Below are 17,132 nucleotides of genomic sequence, written 5' to 3'. Positions count from 1 at the left end.
GGAGAATCTGGGAGTGCCCTGATGGTCGTATTTTGAATGGTCAATATAAATATTCTCCTGAATTGAACTGAGACTGCCAGCCACCACTGACCATTCAAAATACGACCATCAGGGCACTCCCAGATTCTCCCATCCCCCTTTCCCCACCAGCCTTCTTCCTCTACTACCCTTCCAAGAACTCCGACACACAAGTGCAAACAAGGGAGTCAGAGAAAGGCAGAATGCCACTTAAATCTGAACACTACTATAGAAATATTCTTTTAAAAAAACTTTTCTTCTAATTTTTCTAAATTTAATTATTTAATCGTTACAGTTGAAAAGGTCTCAAAATGACCGAAACCGGTACTGAAATGTTCACTATAAAATTATTTTAGCATTTTCTATTTTTGACTTGTTTTTTCATATATATATATATATATAAGTTTTAAAATGAGGGTGAGAAATTAGATATTGATTTAATTAACATCGATTTTCTTGAGAACATTTCTTAGTGGTAAGACCATAGCGGATCTGTTCCTAGCATAAGGGTGTCCACAAAGTGGTTTCCCTCTAATATGTATATAATATATATATATATATTATATATATATACAGAAGGCTTCTTTCAGTCTCCACTTTCAAAATCTACTCAAAGGCTTTGGTTGCCCCATGGCTGCAGTAGATTAAAGCCTTGTGAATGTGTATGAATAATGTTGTAAATGTTGTATTAGCTTAATGCTGAAAAGGAAGGGAAAGTGTTTTGATGTTTTAAGTGCTAGTCTTTCATCAGAAGAAAAGGAAGGGAGTAAAAGAGTCATTGGTGGAAAAACATACAAGCAAGGGAATGAATGGATAAGTAGGAATATGGTTCTATGAGGAGGCTTAAGGAGGGGACAGGTGTGTATATGTGCACATATAAGAATGTATCCATGAACTGAAATGGATGTACACATGTATACACACACTTATATGAGCCTCTACACAGCATCTATATACCAAATTTCAATCATTGGTCAACCCAAGGAGAGTGTAGAAGACACTTTCTCAAAGTGTTGTGCAATGGGATTGAACCTGGAACCACATGGTTGTAAAGCAAACTTCTCAAACCATTTGCATGTATGTCTTTCAAGATGTATCTAATTTCTATGTGTAAGTAAAGAAATCTTTAATCAAAAGCAATTTTTTATTTGAGAAAATTTTTTTTTTCTTTTACTTTGAGATATTAAAAGTGGTCAAGAATGTAATAAGCAATTTTGCTATGTTGTTAATAATAAAGCTAAAGCAAAAAAAAAAAAAGAAAAAAAGAAAAATTTGTAAAATATCAAAACTCATAATTCACTGAAATCTTGTAGTGTTTTGTTTCTTCTTCCTGCAGTCAGAGCTTACTCTGAGTTATCAGTCTTTCATTCTTCTAAAGCTGATAAAATAAGAACTAGCAATATGCGAAGGTGATTCAATCAATAACAACCCTCCTAGGCCTTAGGCTTATGTAAAAAGTATCATTATTAAGAAATCTAATTTGTTACTATTAATTCAAAAATGTAAACAGTCCTATATCTGTTTGTTTTCTTTCATGCATGTCATACAAATCTTAGTCAAATCATATTTATTCATATCTAAATGATTATTTATATAATATCAAATGAATCTAGTTTTAGTGAACCTACCAGTTCACACTACATGTAAACCTTATAGTAACAAGTCAACTCTCCCTTCAGTGTTGTATATAAATGTGAGATGGCTGAATGAATAATATATTAGATTACTTGATTATGAATCATTAGTTCAACTAAGTACACACTCTAACTTTCATGGGAGTTAGAAAAATACTTACATTTTCCCGTTTTCTTTTACACTACAATAAATGACCACTATAAATATATGTAGTCACTGAAGCTGCTAGAAATAGCAGCCAATATATTTCAAATTAAAGCCTACTATTTTCAGAAATGTAAACATATTTGATAAGGAAATGTTAAATAAACTATATCTGAAAATAAGATGGGATGGTCATTGCTACCTTTGATTATGTGTTTATTGAAGGCTAATCAACAACAACCATTTTGAAAGAGTCTCCATGTGGTTGTTCACCTTGCTAGCAGCAGCATCAAAATCTTCAAATCGTTCCTAACTATCTCATAAAGGAGTACATGACTAATAATATACAATTATATCTGTATATTTATTAAACATATATTTGGTCCCACTGTGAAAGTAGCTTGGAATAGGAATCAAAATGACTGGTTTGATCCTTCATAAAACATATCAGGGATCACTTATCTCAACCTCCCAAACTGTTGAAACAAGTATAGAACTACTTATTAAACATCTAAACAAGATTGTGTGTAGTACAACTCATTTACATAATGGTTCAAGGTCGAAGATCAGACATCAATAAGAATAATGAAACATGTGGTTCCCCTAGTGGTTGTTGCTATTACAAGGGGGAATAATCATTTTTGTATAATATGAGGTGGTATTAGAAATTTGAATTTGAAATTAAGGAATTATAGGGAAAAAGATATATAGAATTCACAGATTTAATTTTTTTTGTGTACTTATTATAAAATTCTTGAAATTTCTACAACATGGCTTTTGAATAAATATATAACTACAGCATGAATACAGGGGTTAGTTTGCCACAAGCTTACAGGCTCATGGGGTTGGAACTTAAGTTTTTAAAGGTGTTTAGGTGCTTGAGAGTACTAGACTCCTATGAATGGGATGCTAGTTCATTGCAGGGTTAATCTCCACTGGCTATTGGCACTCACTTTCATTAGCTTGAACTAGAGCAATGTGAAATTAAGTACCTTGCTCAAGGACATTACATGTCAACCAATTCAAGAATCAAACTCATCTCCTAATGCTTGTGAGCCTAGCACTCTAACCACAAGGCCACATGCTTCCACATCCCCATCCAAAGCAAGGTGGGTAATGAATAGATGTATAATTACAGTGCCAATACTGGGTGAGTAGTGAATAAACATGAAATACAACACAGGGTAAGAATAAATATATATATGAACTCATATTGGTATGTTTGATAAAGTCATAGCTACTTCTAGCAGTGACCAACCACAAAGGGTCTTACTGTGAAATTAGACCTTGTGGTTAAACCAATAAGCCCCTCAGCAACTTGGAATGAGAATTAAACCAACTAGTGTCATCTTTCTTAAAATAATCAGTTAACCTACTTTTAACAACAGAGCCAGTGATGGAGCCTCTGTTTCAACCAACAAAGGAGTTTTAACTTGAGCCAATGAGGATACCTCAATAGATTGCTCAACCTGTTATAAATTGCAGCCAAATCTCCCTCAAATTACACTCTATCGTCTTAAAAAAAGGGTCACATTAGATAAAGTGATTCTTAATAAATAAAAATGACAGGATTGTCATGGCTGGAATCACCCAATCATAGTTTTGCTTAATCAGGGTTGACAAGAACTAAACAATTCAGAGATGTTATGATGTTAAACAAATATAAAAAGACGGTTTACTCAAATTTTCATCTCTAATGTCTCTATAAGACAGACAGTAAATTAGATTGTAGTTTATTCTTAAATAGCACAATTTGATTGTCTAGACCAAATTTATGGCACAGTGGAAGCTTTTTATGAATTGAAACTGATTGTCATTGGTTTCTTAAGATAGTTTTTTTATGAAGTGACACTGATTGCCATTGGCTTCTTATCAGAACATTAATCATTTTAATTTCCTTCTGTTATTAATTTTCAGTCCTATGTTTCTTTCAAACAAATAAATATTTGAAAATATTTTTTACTCCTTAAATCTTAGCTACAAATAGTAATGGCCACTAACTTTCATTTAGAATAAACATATTTTTTAATAATTGGGAATTTATGATCACAATTTTCTATTTATATTTTTAAGCCTTATTTTGTGGCAAAGATATAGAATTACTCTTGAAATGTTACTGCAGTAAAGAAAAATGGATTATTCCATCATTTGAACTGATAACTTCGTATCAGAGCATACCATTATGATATATGTTGGAGTTCTTTCTGTCCCACTCTCAATCAACTCTGGTGTCCTCTTACTCTCTTTCTTCTATACATCAATGCTGTCATATCTAACAATACCTTTTCTTATGCAGATGATATAATTCTTCATTCTTTCCTAATATACCCCCAACCATCCACACACAACATATACACCATATGTCAAACCTGCATTGATTCCTGAAGCAAAGACATCATTCCAACATTGTTTCTATCAACAGTAGACAAGCTCAAGTACTACTCATATCAAGAAAGCCCTACTAAACCACTCTTCCTCAAAACATGATGTACTCTGCTAGAATCCTCACAGCTACTCCTAATGCTGGACATCATTATTACCAAACATATCTCCTGGTGAAAGCAGATCCCTAGCATAGATAGAGCTATTTCGCAAATACTAGTCCTTTGCTTTACGGTCAGGAAATATTTCAGCACCCAACAGCTGCTGTCATTTTACAAAGTTCAAGTGAGATCTACGATGCTGTGCCGCATTGACATATGGGATGGTGTTATTGCTACGTACACAGATAAACTGAGTGACATTCAATCACTAATAAACACATCTTAGCTTCGACTGTAGGTGTGCTGCCTTCTCTCTGTGTATTTTCTATCGTGACAATGGTTACTGATTCTCGGATTGGCGGGGTCTTGTTCATCCGTCACTCAGGGTATCTTCAACTCATACATCTCCCTTGTTTCACCTACCAGCAGATTTCTGCGTTTAGTACCCCCATGAACCCCTCATGACTTTTTATTTTCAGGAATTTTCTGAAAATTTTTGCGCATTTGTGTTCTACACACAGGAATTCAGACGATTACGAAAAGAATTTTTAATTTTTCGAATTGTTTAAAAATCAGAATTTAAAATACAGACAGTCCGAACTTTTGCTTAAATCCCAGCAGTGGACCATTAAATGTATTTATGAGGAGAAAGATATTGAAATACAATATATTAGCGACAAAGACAAGAGGAGGGTATCGAGTGGTTGTGAGTTGTGCTAAAAATAACAGCTAAATAGCTCTTAATCCACACAAAAATTTGTTGTTTTTGCATAATCGTACGAATTCTCGTGTGTAGGATATAAATTCGCAAAATTTTTCTGAAAATTCCAAGAAATAAAAAAGTTATGAGTGGCTTATGGGGTGCTTAAACCAGAATTCCGCCCATCCACTTTCTCACAGCCACCCACTAACCATTATGTTTGATCCTTTCTCTCTAGAATATTGGCTTTTAGAACCTCTCCACCCTGCTTATATCTTTTTCCTGCATGTGTTTTGAAGACAATGTCTCTCTTGTCCACTTTCAGCGTATCTCACTTTCGCATAATTGGATCATGTGTCGCAAGCTGTGGTGATAAGTTGTTTCGCTCCGTAAACTGTTAGACTCACGAACTTATTATGATTAAAAAAAAATTTCCTGTGTATGTCGACGCAGACCATTACTAGTTTTCTCTAATTCTAGTATTTATTTTCACTTTCCCATTCATTAAATCACGCAGTCCTGGATATTATGTTCAAATTAAAGACAAAATGACTGCGGTTGAAATATTTAGAATTCTAAAAAAAAATTTGTTTTGAATTACAAACTGTGTCCACTCTTTAGCGACAAAAGAAGGGGAAATTAATTCTCCAGTTTCCTCGTTTATTATTTTCCCGCCTTCTTTCGGTTTTTATAACTAAAACTTGATTTGCAAGAAGTATTTGCAGTAATTATATAACTAACTAAAGCTATTACCTTTGTTTGGGGTGTTACTAAGCGGAAGTGAAATTGTTGTCAGAGTTGAAAGCTGTAACACTTGTGATTGCGGAAACGTGATGCAGTAACTTCGAGGTTGGTTCATCTAAATTAATTTATTTCTTTGTTTCTTAAATATTATTTAGATTCTTATTAGAATATTAAGCCTTCTTGGACTGTAAAATACTGGCACTTCCCAATTATTGTATTTTGTGCAGATTTTCTTTAAAGATATAAATAAAATAATGATGAAAGATGAACGGTAATGTTTCCGATAATTGTTACAATGTTTTTGTCATAATTATTAAATTATATTTAATACTGAGTAACATGATGCTGTGGCTATTTTTGTCGTTGGAGAATGAATTTTGATGATTTACTGTGTAACACTGCTTTTCGTTTCCCCTTCGCGAGATAAGTGCATAGCAACGTAATAGCAATTATGATGATAAATAGTAATTATAATCAATATATAAAGATTGGCTAGTTTATGTGAGTTAAATTAAATTAGAGCCATGGAAGGCAAAGCTAATCCGACTAAATGTCTCAGAAATTTACACACCCTGTGTCAAAAATACTAAAAGCATTAAGAAAAATTTCGCACAATAAACACGTACATGGGTGTGTAAAGTCATGGTTTGGTGGATGATAGTGCACACAATATTGAAAATCTTGAGATGAAGACAAAGATAAAAATTAAAGAAAAAACATGGAACCAGAAACCAAAATTACGGCAGAATCTGGAGACTGAATTGTACTACTAAATAAGATAACATAACTTTGTTGTGTATATTTATTGAAAAGTACTAGAGTGAACAAATAGTAATTGTGCATCGACAAATATTTGCACAAAACATTTTCTAGTATCATTTAGATGTGTTGCATGGGAGGAATCGTTTTTGAATAAAGAAAGAATTACACAAAACTCGCAATGCTTGTTCCATTTTACTACTACAGTGTCCTCGCAATGCTTGTTCCATTTTAGGAACATTTCGGTGAGGCACCCTTCAGGTTCCACAGCCAAACTCTTACATCAACGAAGATATTATTTGCCCTTAATTCTAACATAGGAAGTAAATAATGAAATAGTTTGTAAAAGTTTTAGAATTTTCTATTTTTCTATTTTTCATTCTAAGTAAATAAAAAAAAAATTGTCCATGTCTGTTAAATAAAAAAAAAAGTGGTTTACATGATTAATTTAAGCCACTGTGTGTTGGGAAGAGAAACAGGTACTACTTAAATACAGAGGTCCCTACAAACTAACCCTTTGAGACTTCTGTAGTACCGAGAAATATGTTTTGCCATGGACTTTAAAAAAAATGAATTATTTAGATTCAGGTCAGCCTTGATTGAGCTTATCTATGACTAAGGCATTCCAGCTGTGATTAATTTCTTTTAGAAGTGTCTAGAATTACATTGTCTAATGTTCCTTTTGCTTTTAAAGATGATTGAACATGATTTTGTTGCTATTATGGTGCAAAACATTCCCTCATGGTATTGGATGGCTGTAATTGATGTTGAGGAAGGTAAGAAAAAATAGTAGGAGACAGTAAAATGAGTATGTGGTTGGTCAACAGACTAAATAAATCATATTTATATGTATATTTGTCATATATGCATACTCAAGTATGGCTGTGTGGTAAGAAGTTTGTTTCCCAACCATATGGTTCTGGGTTCAATCCCATTGTGTGGTACCTTGGCCAAGAGTCTTTTACTATATCCTCAGGCTGACCAAAACCTTGTAAATAAATTTGGTAGACAGAATCTCAAAGAAGCCCATATTCACCTCTACAATTTTTGTTTGATCCATGCATGCATGAAAAAGTGGATGTTAAAATGGTGAGGAGGGGGGATTCTTTTACTCTCCACAAGGAACTCTTCTTTGATTAGATAAGGAAGTTATATTTTTCTACAAGTTCATGAAGCTATTGAAATCTCAGGGGTTATTTCATGGATCTCTCTGTCCAGCGAAGAAAACATGTCTTTTATCTTCTAATTTGTTTCATATGGCAATTGAGTATACTGTCCTTCACAACCCATCTGTTTCATCCCTTTAAATGAATACTGATACTTTACTAGCACTCCCTGATCATCAGGAATTTCTTGCATATAGGATGCTGCATTTATTTACTGGCTTGTTCCTATTTTCAACTAAAAATGTTTTTAAAACCCCAAGTTTTATTTATCACTTTGGTCCACAGCATTCTTTACTATATTCAGCTTCTCTCTTAGAGCCTTCTTCACTGTTTCCTCTTTAAACCCCCACACCTTCAGCTTTGGTTGTTACATCATCTGAATTCTCTGTCCACCTTTTATCTTCTGGCCATAGACAAAAAAACGGTGCTGTTCAATAATACAGTCAGCCATGTCAGAATTTGAATTCGGAATACAAAGGGACATAACTAAATACATGAGGTGTTTTTTTTCCATCTCAACAAATTCTGTCATCTACCATCCATGAATTGTTAATATATTTATAATTCTGCAAACTATTTACCTCATCTTCAGACAGATATGTTTACACCATGTTAAATTTAGCTTGATCCCCAATTGTTGTCAAGTGTCTTATTCTTGGATTTGTATATAATCCAATGCTAAATATGAATTTTGAACATTTATTTCTACATTAAAGGTAATATAGCTTTCTTATGCTCTCCACTGGGCCTGTAAGTATAAATTTTGTAAATATATTCTCTAAAAGTAAGGTTAGTAGTTTGAAATATTGTTAACTTACTAAAGTTTATGACCCCCTTCTCAACAATTTTATAGTTTCTATTCACTGACTTGCTAGAAATAGCAACTGAATCACTCAAGTCACATCCTATCATTTTGAATAAAGAAAACATAATAGAAAATATGATACTTTATACACATTAAAAATAAATAATCATGACTAGAACACATATGATCATAGGCCTGCCTGATCAGAGCTGACCTGAGGCTAAACAATAACATCAAGAATATATGGATGTAAGTAACAAAAGAACAGTGATTTTATATTATGACACACTTCTAATGGTTACTCTAGAGGTGATATATCTTATCTCTAGATAATTACTACAAAAAGGAAGAAAAAACGAAATATTCAAATTATTATCAATAATCAATCTTTTTAATGATTTGCAATAAATTTTGACAGTACTTGAATTAATATTTTAATTTTTCCTGTAAAATCTACATCTTTACCTAGTCCCTCTTGCAACTTGTTCAAACCTCATTGATATATTAATTTGTTGACAATATGTCAATTTCAGATCAATTCAGTTCTAATAGTAATTTCACTAGTTCCCTGTTGTACAAAATGTATTGATTTTTAACCTACACTGTATGTGTAGACAGACAGACAGTTTGTCTTTATATACAATTTATGTACCAGTGCATTGTTAATAGTCTTTCATTTCAGTCGTGGGCTGTGTTACAGGATATATCTATTGATTCTTAATCAACACTATGTGTAGACAGATGGAAACAGCTTGTCTTTATCTTCATTTAATGTTCATTGTCCATGCTAGCATGGGTTGGATGGTATGGCCAGAGTTGGTACGCTGGGAGCCTGTACCAGATTCCAATCTGATTTGGCATAGTTTCCACAGCTGGATGCCCTTCCTAACACCAACTACTTTACAGAGTGTACTGGATGCTTTTACATGGCACCGCATGGGCAATTTTACATGATGCCACATGGATGTTTTTATGTGATGCTGTGCTGGCAATTTTACGTGTCACTGCACTGGTGCTTTTACATGGCACAACCATGGGTACTTTACACAACCAAAAGGATCAATCTTAACACTTCTGCTGTGAGGTGCAGGTCATCTTGAGTACAGCCAGGCAACAGATGTCTTGGTCCTTTGTCATCTTGCCTGAAAGATTCAGCTTCCTGAGGTCATTCTTCAGTACTTTGTCCCATGTCTTCCTGGATCTCCCACTTCCAAGTGTTCCCTCCACTTTGAGAGATTGGCACTTTTTTATGGAACTATCAGCATCGCATAACCAAACCAATGCAGTCTCCTCTCTTGCTTCCCTGGGCATGGATTCACTGAAGCTCCGGTGTCTGGCGACGGACTTGGTAAGCATCCACAAAGTTATCAACCACCTCACCAACAACAACACTGAACACCTTTTTGATCTCCATGTGTCTAACACACATGGACATGCCTACAAAGTCAGAAAACAACACAGCTCCCATGACTTTCGGAAACATTTTTTCACGCTCAGAGTTGCTGAAGCATGGAATAAACTGCCTGCGTCAGTTGTTGACTGCCATGACACTGCATCCTTTAAGGCCCTCATGCTTTCCGAAATCCGCCGAAACTACACCTGATTATATATACACTTTAGATGAGTTGTAGTGCACCTGAGCACTGTACACAATTATTATTATTATTATTATTATTATACAGCAAGAAATTCCTCTTATGCCTAACTTCTCTCTCAGAACACCGACACTCTGACAAACACATACACTTACATTACACATCCAGCACCCTCTATGAAGATACTGGTTATAAACTCGCTGTTACAAAGAGCTTAAATCAGATAGACAAGTTGGCATATATCATCCATTCTCAGCAGCTAGTTTGATTTATAAATTACTAGTATGCTGTGTTTCACAAATCCAATTGTATGTAAAATAACAAGATATTTGTTTACATCTGTCCATACAGTATTGGCTAAAAGCTATAGATACATTTTAGTGTCATATCTATACATAGATATGGCATTAGAACAAAACATTAGTAAAGCAAGAGTAATTTATTAATTGAAATACCTCCTATGTATGCATATCAGCAAGGGAGTTTGTTTAGTTGTTACTCATACACTTGGAAACAACATGCACAAAGATAGTTTTAAAACATTTTGTCAGGTGATTCACTGTTTCTATGAATACCAATGCTGATTTTTTTTTTTTTTAATGATTGAAAATACTGTATATGCTTTTGATCATTCTTCAAAAATTTCACTTTGATCTGAAACTGGGATGTAAGTTTGGAATTGTAAGGAATATAATTATAGAAACCAATTCTTCTCAGACTTCACTGCATTTCATATTTTACTATTTGACTGATATTCTTTTGTTGTTTCAAAATATTTTATTCATGATATCATATTTACAATTAATTTCATTGAAGAAATTTAAAACTTTGATGTTTTTTTTTTCCCCTATCTTATTTTCAGTGAAAAAGATTGCTGAAATTATGTTTGTGTCACATGACAATGAAATTCCGCCAACGAATTGCGTGGGTCACTATTGTTGTCTACCTCAGCATTACCTGTGCTTTGACCTATTATGTATTTGAAATTAATGAGAAATATACTAAATATGCCTTTGATCATTCTTCAAAATTCCACTTGGATCCGAAACTGGGCCGTAAAGTTGGAATTGCAAAGAATACAATCATGGAGACCAATTCTTCTGAAACTTCAGTGCTGCACCGCATGTTTTCCCACTTGAGCGATATTCCTTTGTTGATCTGGATTATTCTATTTATGATACCATATTTTCAAGTCTTCTTCTTACTATTGGCATGTACCAAACCCGATCCAAGACTAAGCTTGGCCTTGCTCTGGCCAAACATCCTGTATTTAAAATGGAAACAACATTGTACAGCTACTATTTTCAGAAAACCAAGCATTAATGGTGACTGCAATAGTAATGTATCAAATAACCATGTGATTTTTGACACGTAATATTTCTTATTCAGCATATTTTTTTGCAAAAGAACTTTTTCTTTTCAATTACTATAATTATTTTTAAATGTATTTTTATGTGAGTCTAATTAGGTGCTAATCATGCATTCATTGAAGGAATTATATAATTTGGTTAATCTAATATTTAAAAAAATTTTTATAGTCTATCCATAGATTATGACGATGTGTTCATATACCAACAGTCAGCATAATGAACAGACGTGTGAATATTGTTGATACGACCTTGAACAAGTCTATCGATAGTTGATATAGTGGGGATTTAATCTTGGACAAGTCTTGCTGCTAATGATATAACAGTGACTCAGACTTTCAGTGGATGAGATGGTCGTGCCCAGGTCTTTAAGTTGGGTGATAATGTCTTGATAATGTCTACCATGTGATGAAATAATGATTATTTAATTTTGACAAAGTTTCACTATGACTGATTAAGTTTTGATAAAATTTAACTGTGGATAGTGACAATACATACCGTGGCTATTTTCAGCTGAAAATAAATTGCTGAGAATATTTCTCTCTAAAACTGATTTGTTAACTTCTAAATACATAAAAAAATATGTTGTGAATCCAGTTGGTGAAGGATTTCCTCATAATTAACATCAGGACCAGTATTAATGGGAAATGTAAAGATCCAAATGGGTTTTTTTTTTTTTGAATTAGCGAAACAAGTAAGTAAATGCTTCACAATCATTCAGTCCTTGTATATTTTTGATATTTTTTAAAAAATGATCTTTGAATTTCCATGTTTTGAACACTGGAATTACTGATAGTGCAAAAATAAAATTTCAAATTTTACATTATATTCTTGCTTCCTTTTATTGACAATATATATAACATATCATCTTGTGAAAATATAATTTCCTACAATTTCTACTGTGTTGGATTTTATACAAGAGAACTATATTCTGACTACATTTAGTCTTAACATCAACTACTCCTCCCTGTAACAACTTGAGGGTGTGTCCCAACATATTTTCTTCATCATCTTTTCTCCCTCTTTCTCCTTTTCCAGTTGAGAGAGCCATGTATTTCCTCTGCTGCAAGACACCTGTTTCTATCACTTTTTTTATCCCTTAACCTTTCTTCACTAGGTGCAAAGCCACCTCTTTCAATGCTATTTCTTCAGTTGAGGGGTTTTGTCTTGCAAGTTACATGGTGAGCTTATTGGTGCTGGTGGCACATAAAAAGCACCCAGTACACTCTGTAGAGTGGTTGGCATTAGGAAGGGTATCCAGATATATAAACCATCCAAAGCACACAATAGAGCTTGGCACAGTCCTCTGAGTCACAAGTTTCTGTCAAATTATCCAACCCATGTCACCAGGAAATGTGGATGTTGAATGAGGTTGATGATGACTGTATTATGTCATGTATAGGTTGCATGATTTATTTGTCTTGAAGCACTCACTCTTTTGTTTCGGAAATACAACAAAGCAAACTCAGATTTTTACATTCCTCATTAATGTTAGTCTCAGTTTTAATTACACTATATTCCTCCAGTTGTGTGTGTGTATATATATATATATATATATATACATATATATATATAAAGTAGATTTTATCCTATTGTTGAATATATATATACAGTGAAGATGCATAGCCTAGTGATTGCTAGATCATAGGTTCAAATTCCAAGCCAGGCAGTGTGTTGTGTTCTTGAGCAAAACACTTCATTTCATGTTGCTTTAATCAGGGCGTAATGTTGGCCTGCTCACCTAGCTAGCTGGGTCTAAAACATCATTTAAAGTCTAAAACAATGCAGAGCATGTTGTAATCAGTAATGTGTAACAACATCTGATAGTCTGGTCAGTCATGTGATCACATGATATATATCAAAACAAGAGATTGGAAAATTTTTTGTATTATTTCCAATCTCCCATTTGCAGAAAATATTTTCCAGTATTTTCAATTCTTATGCATACCTCACACAAATATAACATTTATATATGGATTTGTAATACTGAAATAGCAGATGTGCTTCAAGAAGAAACAGCTGTGATTTTAACCCTCTCTACATTATATATATATATACGCGAGAAAGAAGCAACAAGAATGGATAGGTTTTTAATACAATCGTTTCATACAAGGACAGGCTTTATTAAAAGTTGCAAAAATTGCAGCATATAAACGTGTCCCGTACTCATCAGCTAAAATACATGTGAGTTCTCTAGACATCCTAGTGGTTGAGGCTATACTCATGAAGTAATGTAGATAATTAAGTAACGTAAACAGATTTCCAAAGTTCATTAAAGTTCTTTAAAGTTGATGTACAGTTTTATCACAGAATTTTAAAAAAGTTTTAATAACATCACAGAGAAGGTGACTTAATCCATAGTGTACATATGAATTTCCAGAGATATGAGGAGGGATTACATACTCACAGACGACAAATTTATCCATTGCTAATCACAACGAGGTGGGTCTCAATTCCTGCTTATTAGCATTACAGAGAGGGTGAATTAATCCTTTGTATAGATGCACAATTTCCAATGGTGTAGATGTAAATTTCCAGAGAAATGAAGAGGAATTTCATATTCACAGGCGATAAATTTATCAATGGTTGAACACAATGAGGTAGGTATCAATTCTTGCTATATGATTAGGTATTTGCCACATTAATCACATTACTGCTATTTTCAAGAGACTGTAGCTATTTAACTTTTAAAGGCTGAAGGGCTTTCTAGAGAGGCAAAGAACAGAAAAGGGAAGGAAAGAGAAGAAAAGAGAGAAAATAAAGGAGGAGGGAGCAAAAGGGGGGGACTAAAAGAGAAGAGAAAAGGAAAAAAGAGAAAAGAGAAAGAAATAGGGAAAGAAGGGAAAAAAGAAAAAGAAAAAAAGAGGGTTCTAGTTATACAGAAGAATTAGTAGACGGCAAGTCTGGTTTTAATTTGCAGGCATCTAGGAACTAGAGGAGAATATTATTCTTTGACCAGTAAAACAGCTAATTTATTGCTGTTGAAAGCAGCTATGAATTTAAAGAGAATCTAAAGAGATAACAAGGTCAGGGGTTTAGGGGTCAAAGGCTAAAATCAAAAGAAAATACATTAGGAAAATCTAAGTATAATCTTATCAAAAAGTTTAAAATTTATTTATTTAATTTATTCATTTTACTGTCTTAAGGAGTTGCCGTTATTATTCATACATTGACGGACTACAGGTCAAATCTTAGAAGATCATTTACAAGGTGTTAGGGAATTGTCTATCGTAATGAAGATAATCATATTATCACCGAGGGAGTAGCCTTATTTATTTAATTTTGAAATAGAATTATGGGGCTTTAGTAACTCATTTTATTTTATTAAAGTTATGCTACTTAAATTAGATTAAGTTAAGAATTAAGATTAAAAATTAAAATTAAGATTTAAAATTATGAATTTGAAATTAAATAAAGCCTCAATTAAGCAGCGTATAAGTACTATTCATTTCCCTGTTCTCAAAAAACTGATGCAGATATAAGGAAAAAGATAACTGTAGTGTGAGAACTCTTAGTTATCTACTTAAAGCAGTGCTATACTAGTAAAAATCAAGTTATATCTATCTATCTATCTAGTTACGAATATTCTAATCATTTAAAATATTTTAAAGTCTTCAATTTAGCGTGGACACAAACTTGACCTAGTTCGATATGGTTATTCAATAAGTTTCTATGTTTTCTATGCTTTAGAATTTCATACGTCTCCATGGAGCATAGTTGGCAACCAACCCTGCTATTTTTATACGGAATTGCTCTCCTAACTATTTCCCAATTAAGGTTATAATTATTGTTATTATTTTTGAGTTCCCAGATTTTGTTTGAAAGTGTGGTGGTACCAGCTTTATGACGTAATTTAAAAGACGAGATGTGATTTCTAACTCTGGCTAGAAAATTAATTGTACATCCAATGTAAAAATATTTGTTATTCTCCGTGGATATGGTACATTTATAGATTACATTATTTTCCCCGCATAGACCAGATGCCGGGCATTTTGATTTTATTCTACACTTACACACAGGAGGAACAACTTCAGGTTTTGGATTATTCTTGGGTAGATGTCTTAGGTTCCTATTATTTTGATTTATTAATATTTCTATAGTTGGTGCTGATATCTAAAGTATTGCTATTATTTATTGATCCTTCTGTTTCATCTTTTAGGTCTAAAGTCCTACCATGATTTCTTATATTATTGGTAATGTTACTATTATTGTTAGTCTTTTTATCCGACTGCATATTGTTGTTATAGATATCACTGATATTTTCATTCTCCTTATTTTCTCCATTAGCCTTATTTCTATTATTTCTATTATTAACATTATTACTTCTATTAATATCGGTATTGTTATTATTACTATTAATGTTAATGTTATTAGTCATTCTGTGGTTACTAATTTCACCCATGTTTTGATAGTTACTATTGCTGTTTTTATTGTTGGTAGTATTATTATAATTGCTATTGGTATTCATGCTGATATTATTATTTTTATTTCTATCTTTCCTGGCTAGTTTAATGTTGTTATTATTAATCTTAGCTATTAAAGTGGACATATTTGGGAGGGTTGAATAAGAAATCCTAACTGTTTTCCTAGAAATAATTCTATGATATCTATGAGAGATTGGGAAATTTTTTTTCCAGAATTACTTTGAATTTGTTCTGTATATCCGATTGTATCGCACAGTTGAAAGGAATATTCAGCCATATTATATCTTTTTTATTAAATTTAGGGTTCGTAGAATTATTACTATTCATCTCACCGGAGTTATTGTATTTATTACCATTATTTTTATTTTTATTTGTGTGCATCTTTGGTTTATCTACTTCGATATTATCCGAGTTACCTATGTTCTGGTCAATGCTTCTATTTGAATTGTTGGGCCTGTACGTTAGATTAGCGTTTACCGTTAATTTAATTCTACTTTTATTTCGGGCTTGGTCTGTATTGCTGCTTATGTGATTACTGATAACTTCTTTATTAGGAATACGTGAGTTTTCCTTATCAACGAATGTAATCTTTTGGTTGTATCCAGCCTTAGTTAACGCCACATTATAATGCTCAGAATGGGAGTTAAATATATCCTTATTGGATGATAATTTTGAAATTCTTAATGAAATATTTCTTACTAAAGATTCAATTATATTTGGGGGGTGATTTGATAATTTATTTACGTAATTCGTGATTTCGCCTTCCTTTCTAAATGGGTAATGCAGCTTGGAGTTAAGGTCTAGCGTAATATCTAGGAAGTTAACTATTTTAGTGCCCGGTTCATACGTTATACTGAGGTTGGAATCCTTAAAGAACTTATTAATTTTCTTTCTAATCCTTTCTATAACAGATTTATTATTACTAGGGATAACAAACAGAGCATCATCCCTATATAGACCCCCCTGTATTTCTGGGATATCCTTGCTTATGCATTTTAATAGATATGCGCCTACTAGGTTGGTTACCTCAGCCGAATCACTGGAACCCATTAGTATATCAAAATAATTAGGTGTATCTGCTCTAGTCCATAATTTATCTTCAAATTCTATAAATGTCTTCCTAGCTAGTAGCACAATATTGATTTCTTCTCTAGATATGAGGGAGCGATTCATGGCAAATATTAGTGATTTGTTGAGTAAGATAGGGGAAATACTAGAGTAATGCTAATAAGCAGGAATTGAGACCCACCTCGTTGTGATTAGCAATGGATAAATTTGTCGTCTGTGAGTAT

General features: G+C 33.0%; 1 protein-coding gene across 1 annotated transcript in view; it reads left to right on the top strand.

Annotated features, from left to right (window-relative positions):
- Window positions 1-4,888: 4,888 nt before the first annotated feature.
- The window catches only part of LOC115209919 (ribose-phosphate pyrophosphokinase 4), a 68,944-nt gene continuing 56,700 nt past the window's right edge, over window positions 4,889-17,132 (top strand). The window contains exon 1 of the mRNA XM_036501459.1: window positions 4,889-5,829. The gene's annotated coding sequence lies outside the window, so the exon portion shown is untranslated. The remainder of the gene's footprint in view (window positions 5,830-17,132) is intronic.

Source organism: Octopus sinensis, linkage group LG3 (assembly GCF_006345805.1).
Source record: "Octopus sinensis linkage group LG3, ASM634580v1, whole genome shotgun sequence".
Classification (NCBI taxonomy): domain Eukaryota; kingdom Metazoa; phylum Mollusca; class Cephalopoda; order Octopoda; family Octopodidae; genus Octopus; species Octopus sinensis.
This window is presented reverse-complemented; position numbering and strand designations above follow the sequence as displayed.